The following is a 21,072-nucleotide window of genomic DNA, read 5'->3' on the forward strand; positions in this document are numbered from 1 at the left end:
ACAATAGATTACTAAAAGCTTAATTCTGCGGCATTTGACTTCTCATAGTCTGTCTAAAATGGTGGGAAACATGGGTGGCATTCCAAGTCTGAAAGGAGTGTTAATGAAAACTTACAGGCAGTAAAAGACAGTGCTGAATCCTAAAGACTACCTGAGGTCCCAGGTGGGGTAGGAGTGTGCTGAAATAAAAAATTCAGTGGAAAAACTCTGCTTTTTGTAACATAGTCCATTGTATGGCTCTTATATTCATGAGAAATATGTCTTTGATAGAGACGTCTTGGACAAAGAAATCTGTGAAGACGTGTCAAGAAGTAATTGTTTCAAAAGTTGCAACAATTATTAGTACAATTAAATGCCAACTCATGGTAAGAATTAATCTGAATCATCAGAGAAAATACTCAATTTTGTTAAGTCTTGTATGCATCATTTATATGGAATCAGGATTGGACTCAGGGTAAGTTGTGACCCAGAAAACTTCAAGATGGGACTTTCACTTCTCTAAAAAGTAACAGACTTCTTTCCCCCATGCTCCTCATGTATTACCACAGGTGTAGCTCTTTTCTTTGTGTAACAATGGAAGAAATAAGTGTATTAGATACGGATTAATGAGTAATAGACTGGACTGAAGAACAGGAAAACTGCTTTCTGCTTTGATACCAGCATTGTATAGAAGCACAGATCAGTCACCCAGAGCTGGCTTCATACAGCAAGACAAATATCACACATTTAAGTATTCCCAAAGACTTTCTTTGTTGAAGCACATTCTTAGAAACACTGACATTTCTTATATAAATTTTCTTTTAATACTCTAAGTTCTTGAGAAGTCCTGACAGGTATAATCACTTATACTATGGCTGAGCCATGCTGGCATTCACAGGAAGGCTTTTACCATACTCATCTTTCTCTTGATTTGCTTGATCCAACAGCCTTTATACTACACACCCTTCAGACTGGGCTCTAGCCAATGTCTGGCTGTCAAGAGGGATCTTATTTTATAGTCAATACCTTGAGAACACCTATTGTGAAACATTCTACTTAGAATGATCCACCAGGAAATCAGAAAGCATCAAGAATTTTAAACTTTCTCCACAGATATCTGGTGTCAGTAAAAAATTAACAGCCAGCTTTCCTGATACATTGTGTCATAGACACTTTGACCTCAATCTTTGTTATGATTACCACTATCTGTGGTAAATAATTAAAAATACTTCTTAATGGAAGGTAATCCAATCTATTTTAAAGTGAAAAATGTGAATAATAAGAAAGAAGAAAGCAGACATCATCTGCCAGTTGGTTGGGTTGTTTGGTTTTTTTGCTTTTTTGTTTTTTTGTTGTTGTTTTTCTTTTGGTTGTTGTTGTGTGTGCTTTTCAGTAGCAAGCCTCCTACTCTGAAATATGACCTTCTTATGTCTTCTTGGTGACATAAACACCACTTTTAAAGCACAAGAACAGGAGTATCTTCTAGGCACCACAGTATTTTTTTCAAACTTGGGTAGAAATGCTGGACTGCTATAAAATCAAAGTGCACTCTGTCCTGTTCTGTCATTAATGCTGAAGCTTTCAGCATATCAGTCCATTTGTTACTGATGTTTCTTGTTGTTACCAAACAGATACTAGATTCTCAGACAAGAATAGTTCCTAATTAAGGTTGAAAAACCTGTTCCTACATTTGGTTACCATAAATGTCATGTTTGTTTCATGAAAGAGGGAACAAATTTCCACTCTTAGTCCAAATAACATAGAGCTGGCAGTTCTAAAGATAATTAACCACAAGTAATGAAGAAAAACATCCTTTTAATTCTGAGATTACATTGCACATCTTGATTTTTTGGTGTTTTGTCCAGAATTTTTATGTATAACTGGCATTAAATCAAATGCCAATAAATTAAAAATGTATTTATGAAACAGAACTTTAATGACTGTATTCCAGCAAATTAAAAAGTTTCTTCCATGTAAACATAGCTGACATTATAAAAAGTGTTGGGCTGAAATATAGCATTCCTTGGCACATTCTGTGATAGATCAATTTCTGTATTTGTTTTGGTATGTATACCTTGATTCACAGAGAGGAGCACCGATTCCTCTCTTGTCTTTACAACCTTTTTTCATCCAGTGTTTGTTGACTGATTTATTATATTAAAGATTCATTGTATTTAAGTGTCAGTTTAGAGCATTTCTTAATAGAACCTCCAAACAACCTATGGATGAACTGCACATATACAAAGTATCTCCAAGAAGACATTCAAATAGCTCTGACATGAGCATAGAACTCTTACTGCTTCAAAAGAAGAACAGCTGCCTGTGTTCTTCTTTCCAACAACAGCTCAACAACTTATTTGCAGTAGCATGATGAAAACTGGTTTGAAATAAACAGGTGCAGAAGTCACAAATGCTATCTATCTGGACCTGCTCAGCTATGCCTCTAAATAAAGGAATGAAGATACGCTGAGTAAAAACAATAAAAAGCCATGAGGTGAAATGATCTCCGAAAAAAATTATTGAAGTAAGTGCTAAATGTCAGCAATCTGATTTTAGCATCACTGCTAGTATAGTTACCACCAGACTGTACAGTCTGAAAGCTTTCAGTTTCTCCAATGATTAGAACACATAAATGAATAAATGGAAATAAAAGGTGATGGGTTAGCTTTCAGACAGAATGTTGGCTGTCTAGGCTCTATCTTCCAGTAAAGTAAAAGGTAACTAAGCCAGCCACCTCTGCCATCCTCCTATGAGAAAAGATTGACCATAGCAATTTCCTGAGGGCAGTCCCAAATCCCTCTGTGGTCTGGCTGTGTGAGGGAATGTGACACCAACCAAAAGCTCAGTGTCATGGTTTTGTTTGAGATATAGTTAACTTTCTTCATAGAGGCTGGGTGATGCTATTTTGGAGATTTTTTTTTTTTTTAAATGAAAATAGTGGCGATAACACACAAATGTTTTAGTTGTTGCTGAGTAGTCCTTACACTAAGTCAAGGACCTTTTATCTCTTCATGCTGCCCTGCCAACGAGGAGGCAGGGAGTGCACAAGGAGATAGAGGGGACAGAAGTAGGGCTCCTGACCAAGACTGGCCCATATGAGACTTCCCATTACTGGGAGGAATGAAGAAAACATAAGTGCTCTCAAGCCCTTAAATTGTCTCCTCAGCACTCTGAAATCACTTTTAATGTATCTCAGGTCTTCTGCATCTACATTGTTGGTACCCACCTGAAATATCACAGCGGAGTGAGTAGTAGCCCAAAGGCTGTATTATGATTGAAAGTTTACTGGTAACAACCCTAACCTAAGTCCCAGATAGGCAGCAAAGTTTCCATGAAGAGCCTGGCACGCAGATTGGGGCCTCCATTCCCTTGAGGAGTAAGTCTCCCATGACTACAACTTGCCACTGCTTCTTTACAGCACTGGTCTTGACACTGCACTTGCTATGAGGCCTTGATTGATCTGACACTGGAGGCAGAAATTGCATATGTCTTCTTCCCTCTTTTCATATTTCTCATCTGCCATTCCTATCTCATAACTATCAAATATTGGAAGCTGAGTAGGCTTACTGGGGCTCCTCCTGTGACTCTATGAAGTCCCTCACTCTTCGGCGTCCCTCAAGTTGCTGCCTTTATCCTGATACAGATCAGATGCCAGGCTTGTCTCAGCAGTGGCCGTACCAGGTTGGCATATATGCACCTGAGAAGGCAGAGGACAAATCCATTGATCTGTCACTCTCTCAAATTCCTAGATGCTTCTCAGACTTCCCAAATATTCCTGAAGCTTGTCCACCAAGCAAAACACTTCCTTTACCTGAGCACACCTCACACACGTGTATGTACTCTTGTCCTTCATCTCAGTGAGCAATGCCAGGAACTCCCCTCAATAAGGATGTCAGTAGCCACCTCTCAAGTGTGTCTTTTATTTCCTTTACCTACTGCTGGGATCTAAGTACCAAAGCTACCAACCACCGATTTCTCTGAAACTCCCACATCTGACAATTCAAATTTGGTTGATTCCAACAGACTACAAAATCCAGATAGGGATAAACATATTAAGAAATCCACATATTTAGCAAAGCATTTAAGCATACATTTCTATGAACTTAGTTTCAGTGGGAGAGCACCACCTGCTTACTTACCTTGTTGAACAAGGCAATCTGTCAGTGTGCATGAAGTTCTTGCTCAGGTTTGATGATGAACCAGCATCTTCATTGATTGTAACTCCACAGCTCTGCTTGGAGCCTTTTCTTTCCTACAGGAAACTCCTTTGACTGGAGTGGGATGAGTCACTGCTCCTGAAATGTAACTGTGCTTTCTGTAGACAGACAATGTGGAAATCACAAGTGCGCAGGACCACTCACAGCTTCTGGCACTGGGTACAGATTTATATCAGTAACAAGTATAAATTATCATTCATTCTGAGCGGGTTGCACCTAAATAGAACAGAACCTGCCTTAAATTCAACTTATTTGGTGAAAACAGAGGAGAAAGAGGGTTGTGAGCTGACTCTATGGGCTGCACAGGCCAGACAAGGACTCCTAAGTAGGAAATACAGATGAAGAGCCCAGAGACTGAAGGGAGGATGCAGGATCAGAGTCTTCTGAGTACAGAAGTACTTCTGGGTGGGATTCAGTATTCAAAAGCAAGGCATGGTTCTTTCACATCTTTGATATCAAGGCATACTTTGATACAGCAAATGTGTCAGACAGAATTTAGATTAAGATGTAATAGAGTGTGTTAATATATATTTATATGGAAGATGGATTATGCTTCAAAAGGCAAAAGAGACCATATTTTGTCAGGGCCACATACATACAGTTATAAATAGTCTCACCCCTCAGACTGTATGGTAGAAGAGGTAGCAGATGTCTGTCTCACTAAGTTTATTTTTAACCTTCCATTGATGCTTTTCACTTCACAAATTATTGTACTGTGTGGGGTTTTCTCATGGTGTTTGAACATTGCCCTGTTTCTTCCCAATTTACATGCTGTATCAGGACTAGCTGAAAATGTTTCCTGTCCTTGTACAGTAAATTATTAGCAAACTGTCAGCTCCTGTGCTCAGGCACTGCACAGGGACATTCAGGCTCTTACTGGGTTTATACTTCACACTCCTTCAGCAACTGAAAACTGAGAAAGCTTTTATAGCACAAACTAAATGTAAGAGTATAACTACAGCGCCATCAAGTTTAAGGTAAAGCTTACTGAGTGCTCACCACTATAACATAAGGAAGAAAGCTCCTGAAGCAGGCTGCAGGAAACTAGACATGTGTAAAATGTAGGCTGTAAGTGGAACAGAAAAAGGACTAAATGAGCAGTCAAATTGCAAAGAAGACTTTATCTGGGTACCCTCTGGTGCTGCCTTAGGCAATAAAACAGAAAACTCAGGCAGCTTTATTCAGCCATCACTAAAATGCCTTGTTTAATTAGTTACCTTGGGCCTCTTCAACGAGCACAGCTTGTTCCACAGCCTGGGGAAAACATCCCCTGGGGGAAAGCATTGGGATTTTTTAAGGCTTGATGTCCTGTGCTTTCAGTCTGAGGCTCAAACAGCTGCCTCTGTTTCTGAATACCCTCAGCTTCACAAAATATATCTAAAACATTAATTTTACCAGGTCTCCTCAGGGCACTTGTGGTTCCTTCATATTGCCTTGGCATATGATGTGCATACAGTATCCATATCCAGAGATAGGGCAGGTTGGAAGGAGCTGAAGTGTCACTTCTGTCCAGCACTTCTTTGGAAGTAGACAGCTTTTAATGCAAAGAGAGGGAAAAGACATCTTTGATCCACAGAACCTCCTCTCCCCCTTCTCACAGTCCACAACCTTACTGGGCTCTAGATCTCTTCAGTTTAAAATATATTAAGAGCTTTTTGTATCTCAGGTTCTGAAAGTCTATCACTGATCAGGACTGGAGAGTCACTAAAATGTAGCACACACAAGGTAAATAGTGCATAGGAAGTTTATAACCAAATGACGCAAAATCATACTTCCTTCCCATGTGCTTAGAAGAGAAAAAAGGAATAGTTTCTCTCTGTCTTTTTTTTAAATGTCCCAGTGTGTGAACACATCATTACTTCAGGCACAATTTAAAAGAGGGTTTGAAAATACAAAACCTATAATGGATGTCTAGACTAAGAATCACTCCCAACACCTTAATATTATTGCCCATGTATGGGAAAAAGATGGGTGTATGTCCACATTCATTCAACAGCACATTCCTCCACATTTTGTCTTATTTGTTTTACTCCACACAAATGAAGCTCTCCAGCCACTTTATAGGCATATAATTAGACAGTTTGCTAGCTTTTAAAGCACTTTTTGTGGAGATGTCTTAAAAGGAATAGGACTGAGGCATGACTTATACAGAGAGAAGAAAAGCACAATTGACCACAAAGAGCGAATTAAAGTAATAGTTAAAAATGAACTGCTAATTCAACCGCATCTTCAATGGAAAATTCATATTACAATGAAAACACCAGCATATTTCTTTCTCCGTTGTGAGTTTAACTTGGAACATCACCATGACTTCAAAACTGGATGAAAAGCAAAAAGCTTTGGAGTGAGAATTTCTAGCATCTGTTTTGCTATGGCAGTGCTAAAGGGGAAAAAGCCCATTGTGTTAAGAGATAACTGAGGATGTTTGGCCCAGTTTTCTGACTTTCGTCTTCGTGTTGAAACTACAAAAATCTGATCACTCAATTCTAATTTATTTTTTTCTTCGTGCAAACTGCTACTCTACACCTTCCAATTATTTCTGGTATTATTTCAGACATATTTCCAGGCCCCCAGTATGAGAGCTTTTTGTTTGTTTGTTTTTTGCAAAAGATTACAGGATGTATAGTTTGAAAGCTGTCAAACTGAATAAAAATTATGCTACAGTTTAAAGTGGTAATTGCATTCCTAACTCCCTTGCTCAGGACTAACTTACTTTGAGATGATTGGCTGATTCAGCACCTTCTGCCATAGTGGAGCTTGTCCACCACTGCATTGAATGCCCTTCTGTTCAGTCCCTATGATAATGGACAGATTCTTACAGCATGATTCATGCAGGCATGTCAGAGAATGAGCCACTGAAGAGAATTTGTCCCCATGGATTTATAAGAAGCCGATCAGATCCTCAGTTAACCTCTGGACCTGAAGAAGTATGTAGAAGCTGTCAGGGCAATTATTACCTAAGGGTAGGAATTCAACCTAGCTTAACAATTCCATCAGTGTGCATTTTCAGGATTTTGCTTACGAAGAACATTTAAAAAGTAACCAGAATACAGTTCATACGTAATAGGAATCTTACTGATGTGTTAAAAATTGTGAAAGTTTCTCTTGAATTAAAGATTATGATACCACAGTGGCTTCAGCTACATCACAGGAAGATTTTGTATTTTCAGACTGCTGGTTATTTGACAAGCATTGAATCTTGTCTCTTGTGATATCAGAAGTGACTGGTCACAAGCTTTCACTCATAAGTTTTACTACAGGATTATCATATTCCAAAACACTAACAATTTTTTTTTTTTTTTCTCTTTTCATAACAGAACATGGTTTTATCAGTTAAAATAATGTAAGATATCAGTTGTCTGCTGAAACCATGAGTTTGCCTGTTAGAATGTCACACTAGCACTGAGTTTCAGCTTTAACAAGAAACAGAAGGGATTTTATATCAGCCACTGCAGTTAATGGTTTTGTCAGCGTCTTCATAATGTAGTTGTAATATCATCAAATGCAGTTGTAGCTGAAGACAAATGCCCAGTAATAAGGAGAATACCAGCAAATAAGACTTTTCACTTGATAAATGAGCACACTGATAAATTGAATTTGTATCTAATTTATCAATGATAAATTAATGGAAGTTTTTCACATAGTGATAAAAAAGTATTAATTTATTCACATGTACAACTCATATTATTCAACTGGGCCTCATTAACCACTCACAAATTGGACCATCACAAAGTAGGTTTCAGGAAATCATTTACCTAGCAATCCATTCCCTTCCCCAGTGTAGGTACATTAAGAAGAGAAGTTATTTTTGAAGTGGCTGGGGAGCAAACTGGTTTAGTGGTGCTTAACCGGAACTGTGTATGTAATTCTGATCATCAGTTGTACAGCTCTGCTTCTTCATCAAGCCAGCATAACAAGTGAAGCCTTCCTGCACATGTGCTACATAAATCTGTACCTATGTTGCCTCAAAGTCAGTACTGAGATCAGTGTGTTTTGTGGAAAGTTATCACATACTGACAAAAGCAGACTCCCTTGCAAGATGATCCTGTGATGCTTCTATTTATCATGTCAGTTTCCTTTACAACAGGAAGCTTGTGCAGGAGGGAGGAAGCCCAGATTTGACATTCTGCCAAGCAGATTTTGCATGCTTTGGGCTTAAACCCAACTATGACTATGTTCATCCAGGTATCCACTTCTTCATTGATGGGAATATTTAAGCTGATAGTTACTTGAATTATGGGCACCATCTCCAACCACTGCAAAAGTGTCCTAGTTAGAATCATAGAATCTTAAATCTTCTTCATGTCTCTCATATCTCTTTAACCATGTCTGAAGGTGGCTTTGTTGCCAAACAGTCTTCATAGTAATTTTATTTATTTATTTATTTATTTATTTATTTTTTAATGCTACTAAGATGAAAATAGGTGTAGATCAATGTAGACACTGCTAGGCTTTCACATACATATTCTGTTTAATGTAACTTGAGATACAATGTCTTGAAATTTAACCAAACTCTAAATTCTGTAGGCCTGGGAAGACAAGATCCCTGCCTGCCTTTCCCAAAAGAAGGCTGTGTTTGAATAGACCTAAGAAGTTGTAAGGAACATCCCCTGGTTTACTTAAACAGTTGAAAATCAGACATTTCTTGTTTGAGTTTTCAAAGTTATTGTACTACACACACTGTTGCCTTCCCACAAAAATGTAAACATTGATCAGGTGTTTCCAATGACAAGATCAGTGCTTTCTGGCTGTAGGGTCAAATTTGACTGTTGTGCTGTGCTGTAAAAGAGGCAAAGTTTTGTCACTGTTCAGCTAATTAGATAGTAGGATACATCCCTGTTTGTTGGACAGCCAGCAAGCTCTGAGAAAGAGAACATGCAAGAAGAACTTTTAGTTCAGCATCTCTGTGTGGCGCAGTGCTCTTGTATGTGCACACAGATGTGGAGAGTGTGTGGGTTGCTCCAACATATTAAAGTTGTGCACCCTGTATATGGAGGAAATGTACACGAAAATATAAATGATAATAAAGGAATGTAGGCTAGAAAAACTGTGTGGGTTCAACAGGAGTAGAAGTGAGTCAGGTTTTTGTTTCTGTTTTTTTTGTTCTGTTGTTTCTGTGGTAAATTGTTAGTTCATTTAATTTACAGTACTCATACGAAATGCCAATGAGATATTGCCCTAATCCAGATGGTTCAAAAATAAAGTAATAAAATGTACTTGGAATTTTAATATCAAGGATAAAAATAATAAAGTTCACAAAGAATCAACATAGTACACAACCCGTGCTTTATGCATTTAATTTATCTGTTTGGTACAGAGGCAGCATCTGTTTTTAGTGAGATGCTGCTTTTTTTTCCTAACCGAGCAGCTGGGAGAAATGAAATAGTAGTCAAAGACAAAATTAACAGTTTAAGGGCCACGAGTCTGCTGGAATGAGGGGAAGGGAGAACAGTTGAGGAGGACAGCAACAGAAGGAATTGTAACCTCCAGATGTCACCATAATAACTCCCAGGCATACAGTCTTATAATGTGGTATGTGTTACACTCTGCACTAGACTGCTCTGTCTCTGACAAGTTCCTCACTGTGCGAAATCCTCTATTATCCCTTCCTTCCCGCAGTGCTGCAGAGAGAAGACAAGTGAAGGAGAAGTTCCTCTCATCCCACTGCACACCGTTGATACTGGCAGTTCTGACATGTCATGGGCCAGAATGGTAAGATAGGAATAAACCTGCCTAGCTCTGCTCTGTAACTGGAGAGCTAAGCATTTTGGCCTCAAGTCACGTTCTTAAGCTTCTCCCTGGATTCCAGCTTCCAAAATACCGAAGTATAAATTCTTTCTTCTTTGCTCTCCACCTCTCTGGCTTATCACCTCAACCTTCTCCAGTGGCTGAGAGCAAAGAAGCTACAGGAGCAGTAGGGAACGAGTCTGACCAGATGAAATGACAGAGCTGGGCAGAACAAAGGTAAAATGAACTTCTTAGCCCTCAGCAGCTGACTGCCAATGCACTCAGGAGATGCTTGCAAGAGGAGGAGCCCCTGTCTGCTGAGTGAGGCAAAGAGGAGGGACCAGAAGAAGATGAACCACTATGGAAAGGTATTTGTGGTTGCATGGCTGAGTGGAGTGAGGTGTTTGAATGACAGACAGGAAGGAATAGAGTAATGAGCTTAAATAGACTTCATTATAATGAATTAAATTGTTTTTAAGTAACCCAGTTTAAATATTGAAGGGCTTGCTGCACTAGATTGTCATGACTACAATCAGGGCTCTGAAACAACTTGATAACCAAGTGTCTCTATGTAAGTACCCTTCCCAGCCTTGCATTTTCTGTTAGAGGGTTTGAATCTCTTTTACACTCAGGTCTATTCATACTGCAAGAGAGATGTAAAAAGAGCTTAATGGATCTGAGAATAATACCCAGAACATTCTATATTTCCTACTATCAATGGCTGTGTAGCACTGAGGTGAACTTGCTGTTTTTCACCTTGGAGAGAGTTATTTGTTTTAGCTATGTCACATTAAAGTGGAGTCAGAATATCTGATTACCTACCCCTCTGTTATTCTGCCTTTCACACCCATACTACAAACCAGTCCCTGAAGGGTACAGCTTGGTACCCAGCAACAGGATCCCTCTACAAGGATCTGGAACGTTTTGGATGATAAACCCCATATAAATGCAAGATGATAGTGCTGATAGCATTCAATACCTTGTAGTTATGCATTGCAAGGGTTGGAGATGACTGGTCTCAGAAACAGTATTTGCTGTAATAGCTTTTCACAAAGAGGACGCTTAGAGATAAAGTGGCAGTTAATTCAAAACAGAATCTCAGACTTAGCTTCATCTTTTTCCCCTCCTTTGAAGGAAATGAGAGGTGACACAATTGGATTAGATACACATTTCAGACTTTTAAGAAAACAGGATATTATTTACCAAAAAATTGTTATAGTTCCAAGCTGATAAATGCAGTATATTGTTTTTGGCATACATATCAATTCTTAAACACTATTTACCAGAAATTCTGTAGGAGCTCCTTTGGACTTTACATAGCCCATTAGGTAAATATGGACTTTATAGTTCGATAGGAAAATGTATATTTTTACAGAAGCTTTTTAGAGTTTGGCAACACCATTCATCCCAGCCCTCCTTATTTTATAACAAAAAAGCCATTTTTTTATGTCTCAATTGCCAAAGTCCACAAAACTTGACCTACTCTTAGCATGGCAGTAAGAGTGAGGGAGATAGAGATATACTTTGATTGTCAAATGAGCCAGGATCAAAGACACAAAAATGAGACAGTCCAAGGTGAAGTAGTTGCAGAAACCTGAATGGAGAAAAGGACTACTTCCTTTTCCAGCAACACGTTTTCTAGAACAACAGGAGGTGGAGATGTCTAGTCTAACTTGGAAAGTTTGAACTGCTCACTTGCAGAAAGCACCCCTGTTCCTCTGTGCACAGATGCATGCAAAATGCACCTGCTACCTACCACTAGTGTGTGCACAGAAGTTCATACACAGGTGGAGATCTCAATGAAGATATAGATATCAACTGCAGTTAATTTAATTGGCATTCATTTCAGAAACCTCTGGAAACAAGTACAGTTACTTGTCTAAGGTTAACCATTTCTTTCAGCCCTACCTTTTTAGTAGACAGCTAGTCAGATCTTTGCTAGAGAAGTTTTATTTGCTATGGAAGTACAAATCAGGATGGATTCACCTGTTTTGGAGTGTGTTCCCAAATGCAGAACTGGCAGGACACCTTGTAATATTCTGAATCCAAGTAATGTCATTCCAATGCTGGAATTGAAACGTCTCACTTCATTTTGATAGCTCCAGATTACTGGATGTTCAGCTTACTGGAAATCCAGAGTGAATTCCGTGAGCCAGGACTCATGGCCAAGCTCCATAATAATGAGTGGTTTTCTGTGTTCTTCTGGACAGAGTGGGTGCCTTTTTGGCCAGCCTTTTTTGTCCAACAGGATAGAAAGTCACATCAAGTCCTGCTGTGTAGCCAGGACCAGTTGTTGACAGTTGACTGTGGTCCTCTTGCTGTCCAAAGTGAGCAACTCTTCAGCAATCAGGTGGCAAATAAGAGCTGTTACACTCATGTGTGGCCCTCTTAGCTGCCTGCAAGCAGTTTGTGCTCCCCAGTAACCTCAGTAGCATCCTACTGTTCTGTGGAAATATAGATTCAGTCAGTGTAGAATGTTTTTCTGCTTCTTTTCTCCTGTGGAAAGCTTACATTTTCAAGATTGTATCTGGATTATGATTAATATTTTTAAGATGTATTTTAAAGCATTACCAGGGCTGAGTTCCTCAAAGATGGATGTGTGTACCTATCTTTCTCAGCCACCCTGTAAACGGATGTTGCTGCCATGTAATAGCAGATGCCATTGCGGCTTTCTCCTGGCCAAGGAAGGCCTGTCCTTGACCTGAACAACCTCCTGTGCCCCATTGCAGTACTACAGTGAAGAAAAGATCTTGGGGGTAATACTCTAAGATAGTTTTTGATAACTTTTCAGACCATAGAATTGCAATTACAAGGAAATCTCACTACAGATCAGCTGGGAAATACTCAAGGAAATGATACAAAACAAAGTAAAGGAAGTTATTGGACAGTATGCATAGTTTATGACAGTCTAGACAAGCAATAAAACAGGAATATGTAGGGAAAATGTAAACAAGCCAAGTTTAAATGGAAAGAAAAGAAGCAAAAGCTTTGTGAATAAAATGAGCATATTACTCCAAGCATGAACAGTAAGTGTAAGTTTTAAGGGAAGATCAAGAAAACAAGATGTAAGAGCAGCATGCCAGTATGCTAACAGTTAATTTCTGTGGAAATAGAGGTGAGCCAATGATACCAGTAATCAGGGAAAAAAGAAAAGAAAAAAAAAAGGAAGAAGTGGTGAACAACATACCATAAAGGTATGTGGTGAAGTAAATATGAAAGGAATATTTTGAAACCTGCTGCTGCCAGTGTTTATAAGCTTGCAGTCCACCCTGAAATGCAAACATGGCAGACGTGCTTGAACAGGCATTCACTCGGTTTCTTCATCAGAAATCTCTATTCTGAGGATGAGTTAAAAGCAGATGTCCCGCAAGAAGGGATAAATGGCGCAACTGGCCTTTTAGAAGCTGGAGAAATAAATTCTACCAAGACACAAAAAAAAAGTTTGAAAAGGTATATTGGAGCAAGTGGAGGTATGAGGTAGCTGAATAAAGAAAATAGCTGTATGAACCCTGAGGAAAAGAGTTCCTCTCATTCCAAGCAATCCAGAGGTATAAGTTCATTGTCCTGATGAAATCAATTGTCAGCAGGCTGTAGTTAGATGTGGAGTAGGGAAAAGAAACAACATGACTTCAAATCAGTGTCAAGAGCATTGCTGGTCAAGAGTTCTACTCTAGCAGAACATGGAAAAATTACAGAGAGTGGAAGCAAATGAGTGTCATTGTTTCTGCTGGATTTATCATGGCATTCTGTTGCGATGTGTTATGAGAGGTCAAAGAATCATAGCATGGGTAAGAGCTATACCGTAAGAATTTATGAGGGTCAAGCAATTGCTTCACATAAAAAAATTAATGAATGACAAAACAGTATGAATTCAGCATTCCTTGTTTTTCTTTTAATCAGCTATTACAAATAGTAAACATATTAGCAAACAAAAAGTTCTACATGTAGGTGCAATTGCGTATCTGACAGATATTTTCAGATACCATACCATACAGGAGGAAGTATTTAACAGTGATTGTCATGCACACAAATTAGTTGCAATTGGAAAGAACATTACAGAAGAAACAGATTGTTTTGCACACCTTGTAAACTTCACTTTTGTAGGAATTTTGGTGTGTTTGAAAATTAAAAATACTGCATTGAAAAGTCATATTTAGTATAAAATAGCATAAACCACGTGACTTTGTGAACTTAACAACATTATCAAGAACAGTAGATAATCAGGCACCGAAAGGCTGAAGTTGAAACAACAGCAGGTGTGAAGTGAAATCATTTGAAGACAAATGAAGAAACTAGAAGGAGGGCAGGAGGTGAAATCAAGGTATGGGAACAGCCAAACCTGAAAAGATTATGATGGTGGGAATACTGCAGAAATCAAACAGATAACAGAATGTCAGAGATAGTAATGTAAATGAAACCAAGGTCAGTTAACCTAGAAACATACTGATTGGGCTGCTCTGAATAGGTTCCCCCTCCCCCCTTCCCCTTATGCAGGGGTGTAGTCAAACTGGATGCAATGGAGGAGCAAGCAGAAATGCTGTTCATTTCCTGATCTCTGTTAAGAGCCTGGGAGATGACAAAACAGAAGAAACTTAAAGAAAAACTCCTGGACTACCTGAAAAAATGCGTAAATTAAGGAGTCAATGTAGCTTTTCTTTGCTCTTCTGTACAATAATGGCTATGTTTTACTGAAGCCATTCTGTTTGCTTCTACAAAGTCTGTTTCAAATTTTCATGCAGTCTGTGCCTTGAAATCTGGTTGAAATCCCTGTAAGAACAATCCTTAGAAAATGAATATTAATGAATATTAATGGCCTACTCATCAGTGTTAAAAGATCATGTTGCAACCAAATTTTCTCTGTCTACAACTTGGCACCAAATAAAACTTAAGCCTGTAGAGTGTGCATGCTTATAGGATAGATCTTCTGAAACAGATATATTTGGACTCCCAGAGACCTTTGGGCAGCTCTAGTCTTTATTGTGGCCTATAGGGAGACTGGCTTTTCCTGTCTGTACAGTAATTTTCAGACATATTTTCCGTGAACGATAAAATCAGGAGAATGTGTGGGGCTATATGAGGCCACCTGGGTGCTATGTCTTAATAGCAGACATGGGATTTGGTTTTTGGATTGTCTTGGGTTTTGAATGGTTTTGATCATCTCTGTTCTCATGCATAGTCTGTGGTCTGTAAAGGCCTAAGAGAGCGTTTTCAAGCCAATAGTCCAGCATCAATATCCATACTTTAAGGTTCCTACAGAAAGCTTGCTTCTGAGAAATGCAGGGCATCAAACGCACTTGTCACCAACTTATCTAAACTTCTAGTAAACCAGTTAACTTACGGCAGTGGGTTGTAATGCTTATTGTTTTCTTGTACTTTTTAACAGTGTGCTTGTGAAAATATCTCAAACACGAGACACTAGAAGTGACAAAATAGATCATTTCCTGTCATGTTGCTTGTTGTATTTCTGTGTCTTGAAGACCCTACTTTACACTACTTGTCAGTATTTGGCTCGGTATCAGAGAGTTCCTGAGAACTAAAACTTTCTGATATGAATAGTGTCAATAATTCACATTAAAGGAGCCTTTTACTCATTGCAGTATCTCCCAGTTTGATCTCTCCTGTCACTGCCTGCTGCCATTTGCAAGCCTAAGCAGTCAAAACTTGCAAACATTAAAACAAGAATTGTTTTCCATGCTTTTAATTTTCTGTCTTACATGATGGATGATAGTATTTATTATAGCTCAGAGGAACAAAGCAGTTGCTATACAATTTGCCCCAGGCAAACTGTCCTGACAACGGCAGAAAAATAATAGCCGTGGTCCCTGAAAAGATTTAGCTCAGACTTTGTGAAAGAATTCACCTTTGGGGCAGGGAGCAAGTATGGAAAAATGCAGCCCCAAAGGTCAGTATTTTGCAACTCATGGCATATGAAAATAGGAGGCTACAATGGAAACTATGGCGCAATCGCAGTGACACTGGGTGCAGCCAACATCCCTGTGCCATCTTCTTTTCATGAAGAAATCATTTTCTGTCCCTGTAACATAATGAATTATATTTTACTTGCTCTCAAAGCTGAGCAAAGTAGGTATAACAGCTCTACCTTCTACAAAACTTGATCTTAAGCCTGTTTAGCACTCTCTGATCAAATGTATGCACTTTGCTCTTGGAAAGTGCACTTCCATAATCTTTTTTGTAGTAGAGATGCCATGATCCATACTGCAGACAGCAAGCCTGGTGGCAGTCTTTGTACATACGCTCTGTAACTAAGACTGTATCCTCCACTTTATTACCTTCTTTTTGTGCATATTCAGTAGTGTCATAGGTTCTGGCAGTCTCAATAGTTGTCTATAGGCTCAGTTCATAAACTTCTTCAATAAAGTTTGGCAAAGTATGTGTCAACCATCTTCAATTGTCCAGAAGTTATTTTTCATAAAGACACTTCCAAAATACACAAAAGTTCTCTTTTAATTTGGTCTGCCTTTTTCATACTGTTTCCTGAGAGGCTGCCTAGTCTGGGTATCTGAAGCTGGTAATAGTAATGCCATATTTTTGTCCTGGATAGTTACAGGCTTTCACAGTTCAAAGAAATTCAGTAAGAGAAAGTCCAGAATGAGTATTCTCACTGGGACCTTATTGATGCTCATGAAAATAAAATTCCAAGTGAAAAAAGATCCATTATTTCTCAAGTTGCTTCAAAGTGGAGTTCCATTTAAACAGCATTGAGTTTCAAAGGTGGGGAAAAGACTAACTTAGCTGCTGGATTCTAACCTAGACTGTCAGTGTTAAGAAATGTGTTTGAGAATTAGGAGAAATCACAGAACTCATTCTAGGGGTCCAGTTACCTAAAGCACCTGAAATCAGATTGGGAGTGATTTTCCTTCCTCTTCCTGTCAAGCGTGTTGTTGAAGAAATATGATGAGACAGTGGTGAGGGGTATCAGACATCAGTTTTTCTTTGAATGAGGAATGTTTTTTGTGCCCACTGGAAACACATCAATACATGAAGGGATCCAATGGCCAAAAAGCTTGAGCTTTTCAACATTTCCCAGAAGGATTTCTGGTCATCAGAACGGCTCTAGTTGTAAATACTGAAGTTCATATACCCCAGAATCATGGCTTGAGGAGAAGCCACAGGAACTCCAGGGGGACTGACCATCATGGATAATGTAGAGGAAAATGTTAAATTAGAGAAAGTTTTTTCCCTTACTAGTGGTCAAAGTTTCTCACCACGGACTGCTTTCAACCCTGTTTCTCCCAAAATCCCCCAGAGCAACAATTCTTGACCACAACCACCAGCCATTACTTACACCAGGAATCCTGCTAGTAGCTGAGAATGGTTTTTGGATTTGAGTGCTGTAGAGCATACTTTTCCATGACTACAGATTTGATCCTATTGCAACAAAACAAATATTATATTAGAAATATCATGTAAGTGATCTGGAGAGCTGTCTGCTCTTGCTTCTATGAGGAGAAGCATGAAAGTGGTAGAGAAAGCATCTTTGCCTGCAGAGGTTGTACCAGCAATGTGAGCAGATCATTCCCATAGAGAGATTTATGTGTCCTACTGGCTCATGATGCAGCAGACTGAACATGCACCCACCGCAGTCTCAGAAAACAAAGACAAGTGGCTGGGTTCCAGGAATTTGAGGTGAATTTTGGCTGCTCCAGACATCTTGACCAGATTGGGGGAAAAAAATCCGTCTTGGATCTGAAGCCCATTTTCATTTTCACTCTGGTGTGGAAAGTCAGTTTGAATTTGAATTCTTGCTTATGAATCTGTCCCATCTCTGGGCTAGAACCAAAACCAGAGGCTCACTTCCAGTGTCAGGGAAAATGCAGCCAAAAACACATGGAAATGAATGGCTTTCTCAGGGTGGTCCCTCCCACGAGCTTCCTGACACTTGGTCCTCCATTTAAGATCTTGGGCAGTAAGATAACAATACTTTTGTCATCAAGAAGCAAAACCTCTGGGCAGGACCTTAAACGTGAAAGATCAGGTTCACCATTCAAGCCCTTCTATCCCTATCTAGGCAATAGCCTTCATGAGGCTGTGAAACCCCAAGGCAGTCAGATGAAGAATACCTTCTCTAGTGCAAAAAGATAAGACACATTTCAGCAATTGCAGTGTTCATGAAACCAAGTTATTTGAGCTGAAGTTGAAGCTTTTGAAAGCACTAACTGCTGTGGTAACACGACTTCCAAGAAGGTCGCTGCTTGCTTCATTGAGAACAGAGCTGGGCCCTTCTCAGCCAGACCTTTCCGTGTGAAGCTTGTCAAGTGGAATAAAATCCCGTTCCAATTATGTGCTTTTCATGTGCTTAAATTTCCCTTAGGAACAACACTGTCAGCCACAACCACTCCTAATGCAAAGAACATATGGTAGAGAGCTTGTACACAAACCACTGCTTTAAACTGTAGAAGGCTAGGTAATGCGCCATGAATTCCTTGCTGCTGCCACTGTTGTAATGTCAACACAGAGGTGACAAAAGAAAGAAGATGGAAAAATGTGTACTAAGGTTCCTAACAGTCTACATTTGCAGTGAGAGCATGGTTATTGATTTCCTTGGAGTGGGAAAACTCACATGCCCATTTGTATGTACATGTTTAGAAGATCACATTTCCTAAAGCACCTAAAGTTTTAACTAATTTCAGAGGAATGTGTGTAATGAGTTCTATTTTATCAATAATTCTGACAATAAGGAACAGATGAAATGTTTTGATTCACAGTTCACTTAACTACAAATGAATACTCAAATTCACAAAAGAAAAATATCAAAGATAGGAGACTATTTTAAAACAAAGAAAGAAAGACATAGTAAAGAAAATGCAAACTTGCAGAAAGGTTTCTCTGTGTTTAACAAGATCCAGTTTTGGGTTAAATACTTTTGATGCCTTGTGTTCAAGTATTCTGGTTAGAAAAGTATATTTTTCTATCTCCATATAAGAAAGTCGGTAAAACTTTAGCTGTAGGGGATCTTCTAAAAAGGTTATGTGCAGGAAAATAAATTTTATGTTAGTTTCTTATTTTTTAATTAAAATCTCTCATGTTCACAGAAATGTGCTTTTCTAAAAAAATAAAAATATCAGAAATAGCTTTAAACCTGGAGGTGTCTCATACTGAATTGTTTGGTATTATCCAAATAATGCTTGAGAAAATGGTTTTTGGGCTTAGTTTTGCATCATGTGTTACATTTTGTTAGCGGTATATGAGTAGCTTCTCTTGCTTTATAGTATTTGCTTTCAAATCAAGACACATTTTGAAGTAATGAGCCCATAGACAATTTAGGCAGCATTCCTACCGGCTTTTCTTCTACACTTCTATTAACTGAAGGCCTTGGTATTATTGATGCAATTTTTCAAAAGCCCATAATAAAAGGAGAAAAAATAGCTTGTGTAGATTAAGGTGGAAAGCCAGCTGGTACATGCAGAAAACATTAAGTTCCAATAGTTTAGTACTGAGACATAAAAGTAGTGTTTCGGCTGCAGAACTGAAATTGCTGCAGAATGCAAAGCACCGCAGATCACGGCAGGGTGCTTTTGGCCTGGAGACAGCAATACTGAACACTTTACTAAATTGTTTTGATTCTGAGGGTGCACTAAAAATAAATGTGCTATTACAAGAGGTAAATCTTTGTGCCTTTCCTCCCCCATCTTCATTTTACTTGTCTCAGAATAACTGTAAGATTTGCTTTGAAACACTGCTGCCAGTGCTAGGAAGGGAGTCTGAATCTGAGGGAATACATATGCAACAGCATTAGGCACTTGAGTGATTTCTCTGGGAGCTGTAATCCTCAGTACTTCTGAAGATCTGGGCTGGGGACACAACGGTGAGCTTTACATGAACATTTAAGCACGTAAAATTATGAAGAGATGTTTAGTGGCTCTTAGGTGCCATGCAGGTTCAAGACATCTTGATTTTATTTTATGCAAGGTTCATTTCTAGCTTGGTGTCTGGTTTTCTTTTTTTATATGCTGTACCTAATGGCTTTTAGCTTGTGAATTTGGGGTTTACAGGAACAGCAAATTCTTTAGTGCTTTGATTCAGAGAAGAACGGATAAGTCTTGGAGTGCCATGCAGCTCTTTCCCTTCCTGGTGTGCACATCTTTGTGAGCTGAGAACACAGAAGACTTGAGAAGGCCAGAGCACTTTTTCTGTACATAAACTGAGTTTTGGATTCAAGATAAGTTGGAGGTACAGGTCTGACATGAAGGACTAACTTTTTCTACCACAGTATAGTTCATTGTGTCATTAACTAATAACACTCTTTTCCAGGCTATACTCCATACAATTTGCTTTGTACATAATAGCTGAAAATACCCTGAGCCAAGCTTCTTATCATCACAGGACTTCCCGCTCAGCTATATTGATTGTTGACATTTGGATAAGTATTTAAACATATCTAGTCCAAACTTTCAAACTCTTACCTCTTGCTTCTATAAGGAGATGGGTTAATGAGCTCTAGCAGAGAAATAAAACTTAAAATATAGCATGTGAGTTTACAAATTTTGGAGAGTATGAGCTAGTAAATTAGCTTGTCCAGGGAATTAGCCCACCTCAGCAGCAATGTGGGAGCAGTCCATGAGTCCATGATCACTCACCAGGAAATGATGCTTGTCTAAGATTGTTAAAAATAAAGGAGCAACAAGTGCTGAGCACAGACAGCAATTGCCAAGCAGCTGAGCTGAGGAAACCCACGTCCTGTTCTTCCACATCCCTTTTGGACATGCACTGAGTAATGAGAAGCACAGTTAAAGCAGAGTGAAAGTGGGAAATGAGAGTCTGGATGATCATTTGAAATGAGAGTCTGGATGATCATTTTGTATGTCCACAAGCCATGAGATCAACTCAGTCATCTTTTGAAACCCCTTTGCAGCTTCCTGGGAGACAGGTTTTGTACTCAACATTTCCTACTAAGAGCCCTGATCACCCATGTACTCTCTGCCAAATGTATGGATAAAAACATTAGTTCAAAGAAAAGCATATACTTTTCAAGCAAGATGCGCTGAATTGATGAATGTCCATACAACTTAAATTCCATCCCTCTGTCCCACAGATCTGTCTTCCAGAACGTGACAGGGATCTACCGGGTATTGGCAAAACAGTGCAGTAATTAAACACTGAGCTGTAGTATGTTTGCACAAAGTGTGAA

Source organism: Coturnix japonica, chromosome 1 (genome assembly GCF_001577835.2).
Source record: "Coturnix japonica isolate 7356 chromosome 1, Coturnix japonica 2.1, whole genome shotgun sequence".
NCBI lineage: Eukaryota > Metazoa > Chordata > Aves > Galliformes > Phasianidae > Coturnix > Coturnix japonica.